The sequence below is a fragment of the Salmo salar genome, chromosome 09 (genome assembly GCF_965601325.2).
Source record: "Salmo salar chromosome 09, fSalSal1, whole genome shotgun sequence".
NCBI classification, from domain to species: domain Eukaryota; kingdom Metazoa; phylum Chordata; class Actinopteri; order Salmoniformes; family Salmonidae; genus Salmo; species Salmo salar.
The window spans coordinates 6,583,253-6,595,596 of record NC_138299.1 but is presented as its reverse complement, the minus strand read 5'-3'; the positions used below and the strand labels follow the sequence as shown (position 1 = coordinate 6,595,596).

The following is a 12,344-nucleotide window of genomic DNA, read 5'->3' as shown; positions in this document are numbered from 1 at the left end:
TGCCAAAGGTTTTGCTTATCTGAGTTTATAGATCCTAGTAGTCTCCCAAATAATGGCTGCAAATATCAGGTGAATAAGTTTTCAAAGACTACTAAGAAAACACATAAGCAATCGGAGAAGAGTGTCTAGGAGAGCAGGATGGGGGGAGGGGAAGGAAGGTGACTTTTGGAGGAATGTTCTCAGAATTGAATGGGAGTCAGACTTCATTACTGAGCTACAAATTAGCTCTGTGTGAGATTTGAACAAAATGTGTATGTTTCAGAATTGATGAAGACGCAGATTGGAGGAGACGTGGGAACGAAAGGATGGAAAGCACTAGTGTTGTCATGATATCAAAATGTTGACTTCGATACCAATGCCAGGTTTTGTATCGCAATACTCGATACCATCATGATACCAAAACGATACCACAGCAAAAAAGTCACAGAATGGCACTTGATCCAGAGATGAACTCAGCTAGAGCTGTTCAATTGTTTGGCATTTTCAGAGTTAAATATAATAAAAATAATAATAAAAAGAGCCATGTATGCATTAATGAATCAATTATACAATCATACACTCAATTTGACTTTGTTTTTACCAATCTAACTGCATAACAATGGTAGTAATTTATTTAAATAATAATCTACTGATTAACTGGGTAAATTAAGATGTAGCATGGGCCACAATACAGGTGAATGCAATTTCCATAGAAGTTGCATATAATGCATTCGGAATTATTCAGACCACTGGAATTTTTCCACATTTTGTTACGTTACAGCCTTATTTACTACAAGTGGAACCTGAGCTCAATTTTGAGTCTCATAGCAAAGGGTCTGAATACTCATGTAAATAAGGTATTTGTTTTTTATTTGTAATAAATTTGCCAAAATCAAAAAAAAATAAAAGACTGCATTTTATCATTATGGGGTATTGTGTGTGGATTGATGAGGATTTTTAATAATGTAATCCATTTTAGAGTAAGGCTGTAACATAAAAATGTGGAAAAAGGGACAGGGGTCTGAGCACTTTCCGAATGCACTGTCTATTGAGCTTGTTTTGGCTGATTTCATTAGCGCTACAGATGACAATCTGTTTCCCTTACATTTGGGGGGGGGGGGGGGGGGGGGGGGGGGTGTACCAATAAACACTTGCATAAAGTATCACTTTGATAAAAGTGCGAACTCTTTAACCCAGCAATGACATCATTCATCACACATAACCTGAAGGCCAAATCTACTCAGGTGTTGCTTAGCAAAAAGACCGTGAATGTTCCCGAGTGGCCGAGTTACAGTTTTGACTTAAATCTACTTGTGTCTGGTGGAAAGCAGAAAACCAGGTTTTCCTCTACGATTTTACTTGTGCTTAGCTCTATTCTGTTTTTTTACCCCCGCAAATAATCCCCAGTCCTTGCATATGACAAGCATACCCAAAATGTGTAGCCACCACACAAATACAGTGCATTCGTAAAGTAATCAGACCCCTTGACTTTTCCTACATTTTGTTATGTTACAGCCTTACGGTCTGCTAAAATGGCGCCCACTCAGCTAAGATGGCGCCAACAGAGATGGTCACCTTGCTTCAGGTCCTTAGGCAACTATGCTGTAATACGTTTTTTTTATGTATTATTTCTTAGTCCAGAAAATCTCAAGTGGTATTACATCTTTACATTTGTGTGTATATAAAGGTAGTCGTTGTGAATTTATTAGATTACTGCACTGTCGAAACTAGAAGCATTGCTACACTCACATTAACATCTGCTAACCATGTGATCAATAACATTTGATTTATTCTAAAACTGATTAAATTGTTTCTCTTACCTCAGCAATCTACACACAATACCCCATAATGACAAAGCAAAAAAAAATATATACAAAAATAAATAAAAACTGAAGTGTGTTCAGACCCTTTACTCAGTACTTTGTTTAAGCAAACTTGGCAGCGATTACAGCCTCGAGTCTTCTTGGGTATGACGCTACAAGCTCGGCACACCTGTATTTGGGGAGTTACTCCCATTCTCCTCTGCATATCCTTAAGCTCTGACAGTTAGGATGGGGAGTTTGGCAGCAGAGGATGTACATAACAGCCTTATTCTAAAATATATATATTTTTTTTAATATATCCTCAAATACCCCACAATACCCCATAATGACAAAGCGAAAAGGTTTATATATTTTTGCTAATTTAAAAAAAATAACAGAAATACCTTATTTACATAAGTATTCAGACAAATTTATGAATTAAAAAAACTATTTAAATCCTTTTAGAATTATGCTGTAACATAACAAAAAATGTGGGGGAAAAAAATCAAGGGGTCTGAATACTTTCCGAATGCACTGTATGAAGAGCAGTACTCAGTGATGTGTTGTATTTTCCCCAAACATAACACTCAGGACATAAAGTACATTTCTTTGCAGTTGACTTTAGTGCCTTATTGCAAAGAGGATGCATGTTTTGGACTATTTTCTATTCTGTACAGGCTTTTAGGTTAGTATTGTGGAGTAAAATTACATAAAATATCAGTTTTTCTATTATTTTTTTTGGGGGGGGTATTGTAATTGTCTGCATCATTTCCAATCCCCCATAAATAAATATATAAAATCAGCAAAAAAAGAAACCTCCCTTTTTCAGGACCCTGTCTTTCAAAAATTTGGATTTTTACGAATTAACTTCACAGATCGTCATTGTAAAGGGTTTAAACACTGTTTCCCATGCTTGTTCAATGAACCATAAACAATTAATGAACATGCACCCGTGGAACGGTCGTTAAGACACTAACACATTACAGACGGTAGGCAACTAAGGTCACAGTTATGAAAACTTAGGACACTAAAAAGAGGTCTTTCTACTGACTGAAAAACACCAAAAGAAAGATGCCCAGGGTCCCTGCTCATCTGTGTGAACGTGCCTTAGGCATGCTGCAAGGAGGCATGAGGACTGCAGATGTGGCCAGGGCAATAAATTGCAATGTCCGTACTGTGAGACGCCTAAGACAGCACTACAGGGAGACAGAACGGACAGCTGATCGTTCTTGCAGTGGCAGACCATGTGTAACAACACTTGCACATGATCGGTATATCCGAACATCACACCTGCGGGACGGGTACAGGATGGCAACAACAACAGCCCGAGTTACACCAGGAATGCACAATTACTCCATCAGTGCCCAGACTGTCCGCAATAGGCTGAGAGAGGCTAGACTGAGGGGCCTGTAGGCCTGTTGTAAGGCAAGTCCTCACCAGACATCACCGGAAACAACATCGCCTACGGGCACAAACCCACCGTCGCTGGACCAGACAGGACTGGCAAAAAGTGCTCTTCACTTAAGAGTAGCGGTTTTGTCTCACCAGGGGTGAAGGTCGGATTCGCTTTTATCATCAAAGGAATGAACGTTACAGGTGCCTTGGTGGAAGAGTGGGGTAACATCTCACAGCAAGAACTGGCAAATCTGGTGCAGTCCATGAGGAGGATGCAGTACTTAATGCAGCTGGTGGCCACACCAGATACTGACTTACTTTTGATTTTGACCCCCCCTTTGTTCAGGGACACATTATTCCATTTCTGTTAGTCACATGTCTGTGGAATTGCTCAGTTTGTCTCATTTGTTGAATCTTATGTTCATACAAATATTTGCTGAAAATAAACGCAGTTGACAGTGAGGACGTACATTTCTTTGCTGAGTTTATATTGTAAAAAAATTTAAAAAATGTATATAGATATAACCATTTTTTAAAGTAAGTGTTCAAACTTTTGACTGGTACTAATATATTAGTACCAGTCAAAAGTTTGAACACACTCATTCAAGGGTTTTTCTTAATTTTTACTATTTTCTACATTGTAGAATAATAGTGAAGACATCCAAACTATGAAATAACACATACAGTATGGAATTCATGTAGTAAACTAAAAAGTGAAACAAATCAAAATATATTTTAGATTTTAGATTCTTCAAACCAGCCACCCTTTGCCTTGACAGCTTTGCACACTCTTGGCATTCTCTCAACCAGCTTCATGAGGTAGTCACCTGGAACACATTTCAATTAACAGGTGTGCCTTGTTAAAAGTTAATTTGTGGAATTTCCTTCCAAATGCGTTTGAGCCAATCAGTTGTGTTGTGACAAGGTAGAGGTTGTATACAGAATATAGCCCTATTTGGTAAAAGACCAAATCCATATTGTGGCACTAACAGCTCAAATAAGCAAAGAGAAACGACAGTCCATCAGTACTTTAAGACATGAAGGTCATTCAATCCGGAAAAAAAACATTTCATAGTTTCGATGTCTTCACTATTATTCTACAATGTAGAAAATAGTAAAAATTCAGAAAAAGACTGGAATGAGTATATCAAACCCAAGACGACTTGAGGCTGGAATCACTGCAAAAGGTGCTTCAACAAAGTACTGAGTAAAGGGTCTGAATACTTATGTACATGTAATCAGTTTTTATTTTTAATACATTTGCAAACATTTAAAAAAAAAAAACTGTTTTTGCTTTGTCTTTATGGGGTTGTGTGTGTAGATTAATGAGGGGGAAAAAACAATTTAATACATTTTAGAATAAGTCTGTAACGCCTTATCTTTGTAGTGACTGGGTGTATTGATACACAATCCAAAGTATAATTAATAACTTAACCATGCTCGAAGGGATATTCAACGTCAGCTTGTTTTACCCATCTACCAATAGGTGCCTTTCTTTGTGAGGCATTGGAAAACTTCCCTGGTCTTTGGAGTTGAATCTGTTTTAAATTCACTGCTTGACAGATCATTTTTTTTATTTGGTGGACAGAGATGACGTTAAACACTATTTTGAGTCCATGCAACTTAAGCACATTTTTAGGCTTGCCATAAAGGATTGAATACTTTTTGACTCAAGACATTTCAACTTTTGATTTGATTTCATTTATAAATATTTCTAAAAACATAATTCCACTTGGACATTGAGGGGTATTATGTGTAGGCAAGTGACAAAATCTCACTTGAATCCATTTTAAATTCAACAAACTGCGGAAAATTTCAAAAGGGGTGTGAATACTTTTTTTTATTTTTATTCGGTAATATGATCATAATGATAAAATAGTTCCCGCTCAGCCCAGTCAAAACTGTTCGCTGCTCTGGCACCCCAATGGTGGAACAAGCTCCCTCACGACGCCAGGACAGCGGAGTCAATCACCACCTTCCGGAGACACCTGAAACCCCACCTCTTTAAGGAATACCTAGGATAGGATAAAGTAATCCTTCTAACCCCCCCCCCCTAAAAGATTTAGATGCACTATTGTAAAGTGGTTGTTCCACTGGATATCATAAGGTGAATGCACCATTTTGTAAGTCGCTCTGGATAAGAGCGTCTGCTAAATGACTTAAATGTAAATGTAAAATGTAATGTAAAATAAAAACTTTATATTTACTTACTTTTATCATTTTTCATTTTTGAGTGGCAGCCAACAGGACAATGCAAATTGCGTTTGAGATTGTATGAGTTTGTGTAGCTAAGTTTGTGTAGCGTACTTGTAGCCCCCACCCACCAAAAAAAAAAAAAAAAAATACATACAAATTTGGTCAAACAAAAAAGGGAACACACTGTCTAACCCAGTAATGACGTCATTCACAAGCTTTGCACAGAGTCAGTTGGTTCGGTGAAGGAGATGCGAGGCAGGGTTAGTTTTCATCGGGACTAAGTGAATAAAGATGAAAATCAGCATATTCTGCGTTATGGTCACAAACTAAGTACTCGGGTAGTGAATTGATTTTAGCATTAGCTGTAAGCTAGCAAGGAATGTTAGCCCCTAAAGCTGTATCTTCTTGCATTGTAAATAAAGTGTTCTAGCTTTATGGACATTGTTTGGCGAACAGTAAATAACAGTTCGACATGCCAAGGTGCATTACTAAAGTGTGTTAACTTCTAGGCAGAACGAGTGTGGAGCTAACATGACACAGCCCAGAATCCCAGTGCAGTGGTTCCTTGTCAGGACAGGTTAGAGAGCAAGCACCAGCAATGAGTAAGTGGAACAGGCAAGAGATGTGCGCTCGTGCTAAAGGGGGACATCAGCTGCGCTGACTCAATCAGTATACAACATGACATATTTCATAAAAGTAACAAAAGAAACCAATTCTAGTACCAAACCGTTTTTCATGTTCTGGCATCGAAAAAGTACATTAGTTCTGGTACACCGTGCAGCACTAGAAAGCACATTGATGAAGGGGCGGAGGGAGGAAGCGAGGGAGTGGAGGAGTAAGAAGAGTACCTTGATACAGCTAATTGGCAGCTTGGAAACAGAAAGAGTGAGATGCAGTTCAATGTCAAATACATGAGGAAGCGCGAGAGAGAAGAGGTTCGGCAAGGGCCCCACCACACACCCTCTCCTCATCGCAGATACCACAGGCTTAAAGGAGAAACAAATGTTCTCCCTAGCTATGACATACATACAGTTGAAGTCGTAAGTTTACATACACCTTAGCCAAATACATTTAAACTCAGTTTTTCACAATTCCTGACATTTAATCCTCGTAAAAATTCCCTGTTTTAGGTCAGTTAGGATCACCACTTTATTTTAAGAATGTGAAATGTTAGAATAATGGTAGAGAGAATGATTTATTTCAGCTTTTATTTCTTTCATCACATTCCCAGTGGGTCAGAAGTTTACATACACTCAATTAGTATTTGGTAGCATTGCATTGGCTTTAACGCATTGCATTGGCTTTATTCATGCGTCCTTTACAAAGACAAATCTGCCCGATTTCAGCCTTGCTGAAGCACCCCCAGATCATCACCGATCCTCCACCAAATTTCACCAAATTTTGTGCGAGACCTGGAGAGGCCTACAAGCCACAGTGCCTCGCAACCACTGTGAAATTTGGTGGAGGATCAGTGATGATCTGGGGGTGCTTCAGCAAGGCTAAAATCGGGCAGAGTTGTCTTTATGAAGGACGCATGAATAAAGCCACGTACAAGGTAGTCCTGGAAGAAAACTTGCTTCCTTCTGCTCTGACAATGTTCCCCAACTCCGAGGATTGTTTTTTTCCAGCAGGACAATGCTCCATGCCACACAGCCAGGGCAATCAAGGTGTGGATGGAGGACCACCAGATCAAGACCCTGTCATGGCCAGCCCAATCTCCAGACCTGAACCCCATTGACCTGAACCCCATTTAAAACGTCCATTTACAGAGTACGTTGTTGAAGCACCTTTGGCAGCGATTACAGCATCGAGTCCTCTTGGGTATAACGTTACAAGCTTGGCACACCTGTATTTGGGGAGGTTCTCCCATTCTTCTCTGGAGAGCCTCTCAATCTCTCATGTTGGATGGGGACCATACGCTGCACAGCTATTTCCAGGTCTCTCCAGAGATGTTCGATCGGGTTCAAGTCCGGGCTCTGGCTGGGCCACTGAAGGACATTGAGAAACTTGTCCCGAAGCCACTACTGCGTTGTCTTGGCTGTGTGCGTAGGGTTGTTGTCCTGTTGGAAGGTGAACCGTCGCCCCTGTCTGAGGTCCTAAGCGCTCTGGAGCAGGTTTTCATCCAGGATCTCTCTGTACTTTGCTCTGTTCATCTTTCCCTCGATCCTGACTAGTCTCCCAGTCCCTGCCGCTAAAAAACATCCCCACAGCATGCTGCCACCACCACGCTTCAACGTAGGGATGATGCCAGTTTTTCTCCAGATGTGACACTTGGCATTCAGGCCAAAGAGTTTAATCTTGGTTTAATCAGACCAGAAGAGCTTGTTTCTCATGGTCTGAGAGTCCTTTAGGTGCCTTCCGGCAAACTCCAAGAGGGCTGTCATGTGCCTTTTTACTGAGGAGTGGCTTCCGTCTGGCCACTCTACCATAAAGGCCTGACCAGTGGAGTGCTGCAGAGACGGATGTCCTTCTGGGAAGGTTCTTCCATCTCCACAGAGGAACTCTGGAGCTCTGTCAGTGACCATCGGGTTCTATGTTACCTCCCTGACCGAGGCCCTTCATCTATTGCTCAGTTTGGGCAGGTGGCCAGCTCTAGGAAAAGTCTTTGTGGTTCCTAGCAACATCCACTTAAGAATGGCGGCCACTGTGTTGCTGGGGACCTTCAATGCTGCAGAAATGTTTTGGTACCCTTCCCCAGATATGTGCCTCGACAGAATCCTGTCTTGGAGCTCTATGGACAATTCCTTCGACCTCGTGGCTCAGTTTTTGCTCTAACTTGCACTGTCAACTGTGGGACCTTCTATAGACAGGTGTGCGCCTTTACATATCATGTCCAATCAATTGAATTTACCACAGGTGGACTCCAATCAAGTTGTAGAAACATCTGAAGAATGATCAATGGAAACAGGATGTACCTGAGCTCAATTTCAAGTCTCATAGCAAAGGGTCTGAATACTTACATAAATAAGGTAACCGTTTTTTTTAAATAATATTTTCTCTGTATACATCAATGATGTCGCTCTTGCTGCTGGTGATTCTCTGATCCACCTCTATGCAGACGACACCATTCTGTATACTTCTGGCCCTTCTTTGGACACTGTTAACCTGTTAGGGCTAGGGGGCAGTATTTACACAGCCGGATAAAAAAACGTACCCGATTTAATCTGGTTATTACTACTGCCCAGAAACTAGAATATGCATATAAGTATTGGCTTTGGATAGAAAACACCCTAAAGTTTCTAAAACTGTTTGAATGGTGTCTGAGTATAACAGAACTCATATGGCAGGCAAAAACCTGAGAAGATTCTGTACAGGAAGTGCCCTCTCTGACCATTCCTTGGGCTTCTTGACTCTTTTTATTGAAAACTTAGGATCTTTGCTGTAACGTGACACTTCCTACGGCTCCCATAGGCTCTCAGAACACGGGAAAAAGCTGAATGATGTCGAGGAAGCCCCTGGCTGAAAAACATGAGTGTAGATTTGGATAGAAAACACCCTCAAGTTTCTAAAACTGTTTGAATGGTGTCTGTGAGTATAACAGAACTCATATGGCAGGCCAAAACCTGAGAAGATTCCATACAGGAAGTGCCCTGCCTGACAACTTGTCGTCCTTCTGTAGCATCTCTATCGGAAATACAGCATCTGTGCTGTAACGTGACATTTTCTAAGGCTTCCATTGGCTCTCAGAAGGCACCAGAAAGTGTAATGGGGTGTCTGCAGTCTCTGGGCTAAGAACAGCAGGAGTATTTGTTAGTGGTCAGGCTGGGAACAGTGACACTGGAGATGCGCGTCCAGGAGACTACTCCATTTTTTTCTTTCAGCCTTTGAATGAATACAACGTCGCCCGGTTGGAATATTATCGCTATTTTACGAGAAAAATAGCATAAAAATTGATTTTAAACAGCGTTTGACATGCTTCTAAGTACGGTAATGGAATATTTGTTTAAAAAATGTATCGAAATGCGCTCGCGCGTCACCCTTCGGATTGTGACCTGAACGCACGAACAAAACGGAGGTATTTGGATATAACTATGGATTATTTGGAACAAAAACAACATTTGTTGTTGAAGTAGAAGTCCTGGGAGTGCATTCTGACGAAGAACAGCAAAGGTAATCCAATTTTTCTTATAGTAAATCTGAGTTTGGTGAGGGCCAAACTTGGTGGGTGTCAAATTAGCTTGCCATGATGGCCGGGCTATCTACTCAGAATATTGCAAAATGTGCTTTCGCCGAAAAGCTATTTTAAACTTTGACACCGCAATTGCATAAAGGAGTTCTGTATTTATAATTCTTAAAATAATTGTTATGTTTTTTGTCAACGTTAATCATGAGTAATTTAGTAAATTCACCGTAAGTTTGCGGTAGGTATGCTAGTTCTGAACATTACATGCTAATGTAAAAAGCTGGTTTTTGATATAAATATGAACTTGATTGAACAAAACATGCATGTATTGTATAACATAATGTCCTAGGAGTGTCATCTGATGAAGATCATCAAAGGTTAGTGCTGCATTTAGCTGTGGTTTTGGTTTTTGTGACATATATGCTTGCTTTGAAAATGGCTGAGTGATTATTTTTGGCAGGGTACTCTCCTGACATAATCTAATGTTTTGCTTTCGCTGTAAAGCCTTTTTGAAATCGGACAATGTGGTTAGATTAACGAGAGTCTTGTCTTTAACCTCTATGGGCTAGGTGGGATGCTTGCTTCCCACCTACTCAACAGCCAGTGTAATCCCGTGGCGCGATATTCAAATACCTCAAAAATGCAAAAACTTCAATTTTTTTAAACATATGACTATTTCACACCATTTTAAAGACAAGACTCTCGTTAATCTAACCACACTGTCCGATTTCAAAAAGGCTTTACAACGAAAGCAAAACATTAGATTATGTCAGCAGAGTACCCAGCCAGAAATAATCAGACACCCATTTTTCAAGCTAGCATTAAATGTCACATAAACCCAAACCACAGCTAAATGCAGCACTAACCTTTGATGATCTTCATCAGAGCTAAATGCAGCACTAACCTTTGATGATCTTCATCAGATGACAACCCTAGGACATTATGTTATACAATACATGCATGTTTTGTTCAATCAATTTTTATGCCATTTTTCTCGTAAAAAAGCGATAATATTCCGACCGGGAAATCGTTTTTTTATTACAAAGAGAGTGAAAGTAAAAGCATGCTATCCCCTCATGCACGAGCCTCAGTCTAATGGCCCTCTGATAGAGCACTTGCCAAACGCGCTAATGTGTTTCAGCCTGGGGATGGAATTACATCGTTCAGCTTTTTCCCGCCTCCTGAGAGCCCATGGGAGCCGTAGGAAGTGTCACGTCATGCCAGAGATCCCCTGTATTTGTTAGAGATGATCAAGGAGGGCAAGAAATTGTCAGACAGGCCACTTCCTGTACGGAATCTTCTCAGGTTTTGGCCTGCCAAATGAGTTCTGTTATACTCACAGACACCATTCAAACAGTTTTAGAAACTTTAGGGTGTTTTCTATCCAAAGCCAATAATTATATGCATATTCTAGTTACTGGGCAGGAGTAGTAACCAGATTAAATCGGGTACGTTTTTTATCCGGCCGTGCAAATACTGCCCCCTAGCCCCAACAGGTTAAAATGGTGTAAAATAGTTGATTGTTTGAGAAAATTGAATTGTGGTATTTTAGTTGGTTTTGTATTTCGCGCCATGGGATGCCATTGGCTGTTGGCTAGGTGTTCCGCAGGCGGAACGTCTGTCCTGAACAGGTTAACAAACTATAGTTTTGGCAAGTCGGTTAGGACATCTACTTCATGCATGACAAAAGAAATTTTCCCAACAATTGTTTACAGACAGATTATTTCAGTTAAAATTCACTGTATCACAATTCCAGTGAGTCAGAAGTTTACATACAATAAATTGACTGTGCCTTTAAACAGCTTGGAAAATTCCAGAAAATGTCATGGCTTTAGAAGCTTCTGATAGGCTAATTGACATCATTTGAGTCAATTGGAGGTGTACCTGTGGATGTATTTCAAGGCCTACCTTCAAACTCAGTGCCTCTTTGCTTGACATCATGGGAGAATCAAAGGAAATCAGCCTAGACCTCAGAAAAAAAATTGTAGACCTCCACAAGTCTGGTTCATCCAAACGCCTGAATGTACCATGTTCATCTGTACAAACAATAGTATGCAAGTATAAACACCATGGGACCACCCTGCCGTCATACCACTCAGGAAGGAGCGTTCTGTCTCCTAGAGGTGAATGTACTTTGGTGCGAAAAGTGCAAATCAATCTCAGAACAACAGCAAAGGACCTTGAGAAGATGCTGGAGGAAACAGGTACAAAAGTATTTATATCCACAGTAAAACGAGTCCTATATCGACATAACCTGAAAGGCCGCTCAGCAAGGAAGAAGCCACTGCTCCAAAACGGCCACAAAAAAGCCAGACTACGGTTTGCAACTGCACATGGGGACAAAGATCGTACTTTTTGGATTAATGTCCTCTGGTCTGATGAAACAAAAATAGAACTGTTAGACCATAATGACCATCGTTATGTTTAGAGGAAAAAGGGGGAGACTTGCAAGCCAAAGAACACCATCCCAACTGTGAAGCACGGGGGTGACAGTATCATGCTGTGGGGGAGCTTTGCTGCAGGAGGGACTGGTGCACTTCACAAAATAGATGGCATCATGTGGTAGGACAATTTTGTGGATATATTGAAGCAACATCTCAAGACATCAGTCAGGAAGTTAAAGCTTGGTTGCAAATGGGTCTTCCAAATGGACAATGACCCCAAGCAAACTTCCAAAGTTGTGGCAAAATGGCTTAAGGACAGCAAAGTCAAGGTATTTGAGTGGCCATCACAAAGCCCTGACCTCAATCCTATAGAAAATTTGTGGGCAGAACTGAAAAAGTGTGTGCAAGCAAGGAGGCCTACAAACCGGACTCAGTTACACCAGCTCTGTCAGGAGGAATGGGCCA

At 40.6% G+C, this 12,344-nt stretch overlaps 1 protein-coding gene across 1 annotated transcript in view; it reads right to left on the bottom strand.

The window, feature by feature from the left end:
* eprs1 (glutamyl-prolyl-tRNA synthetase 1) overlaps nt 1–12,344 on the bottom strand; it is an 89,890-nt gene that overhangs the window by 52,062 nt on the left and 25,484 nt on the right. The gene's annotated exons all lie outside the window — the stretch shown is intronic.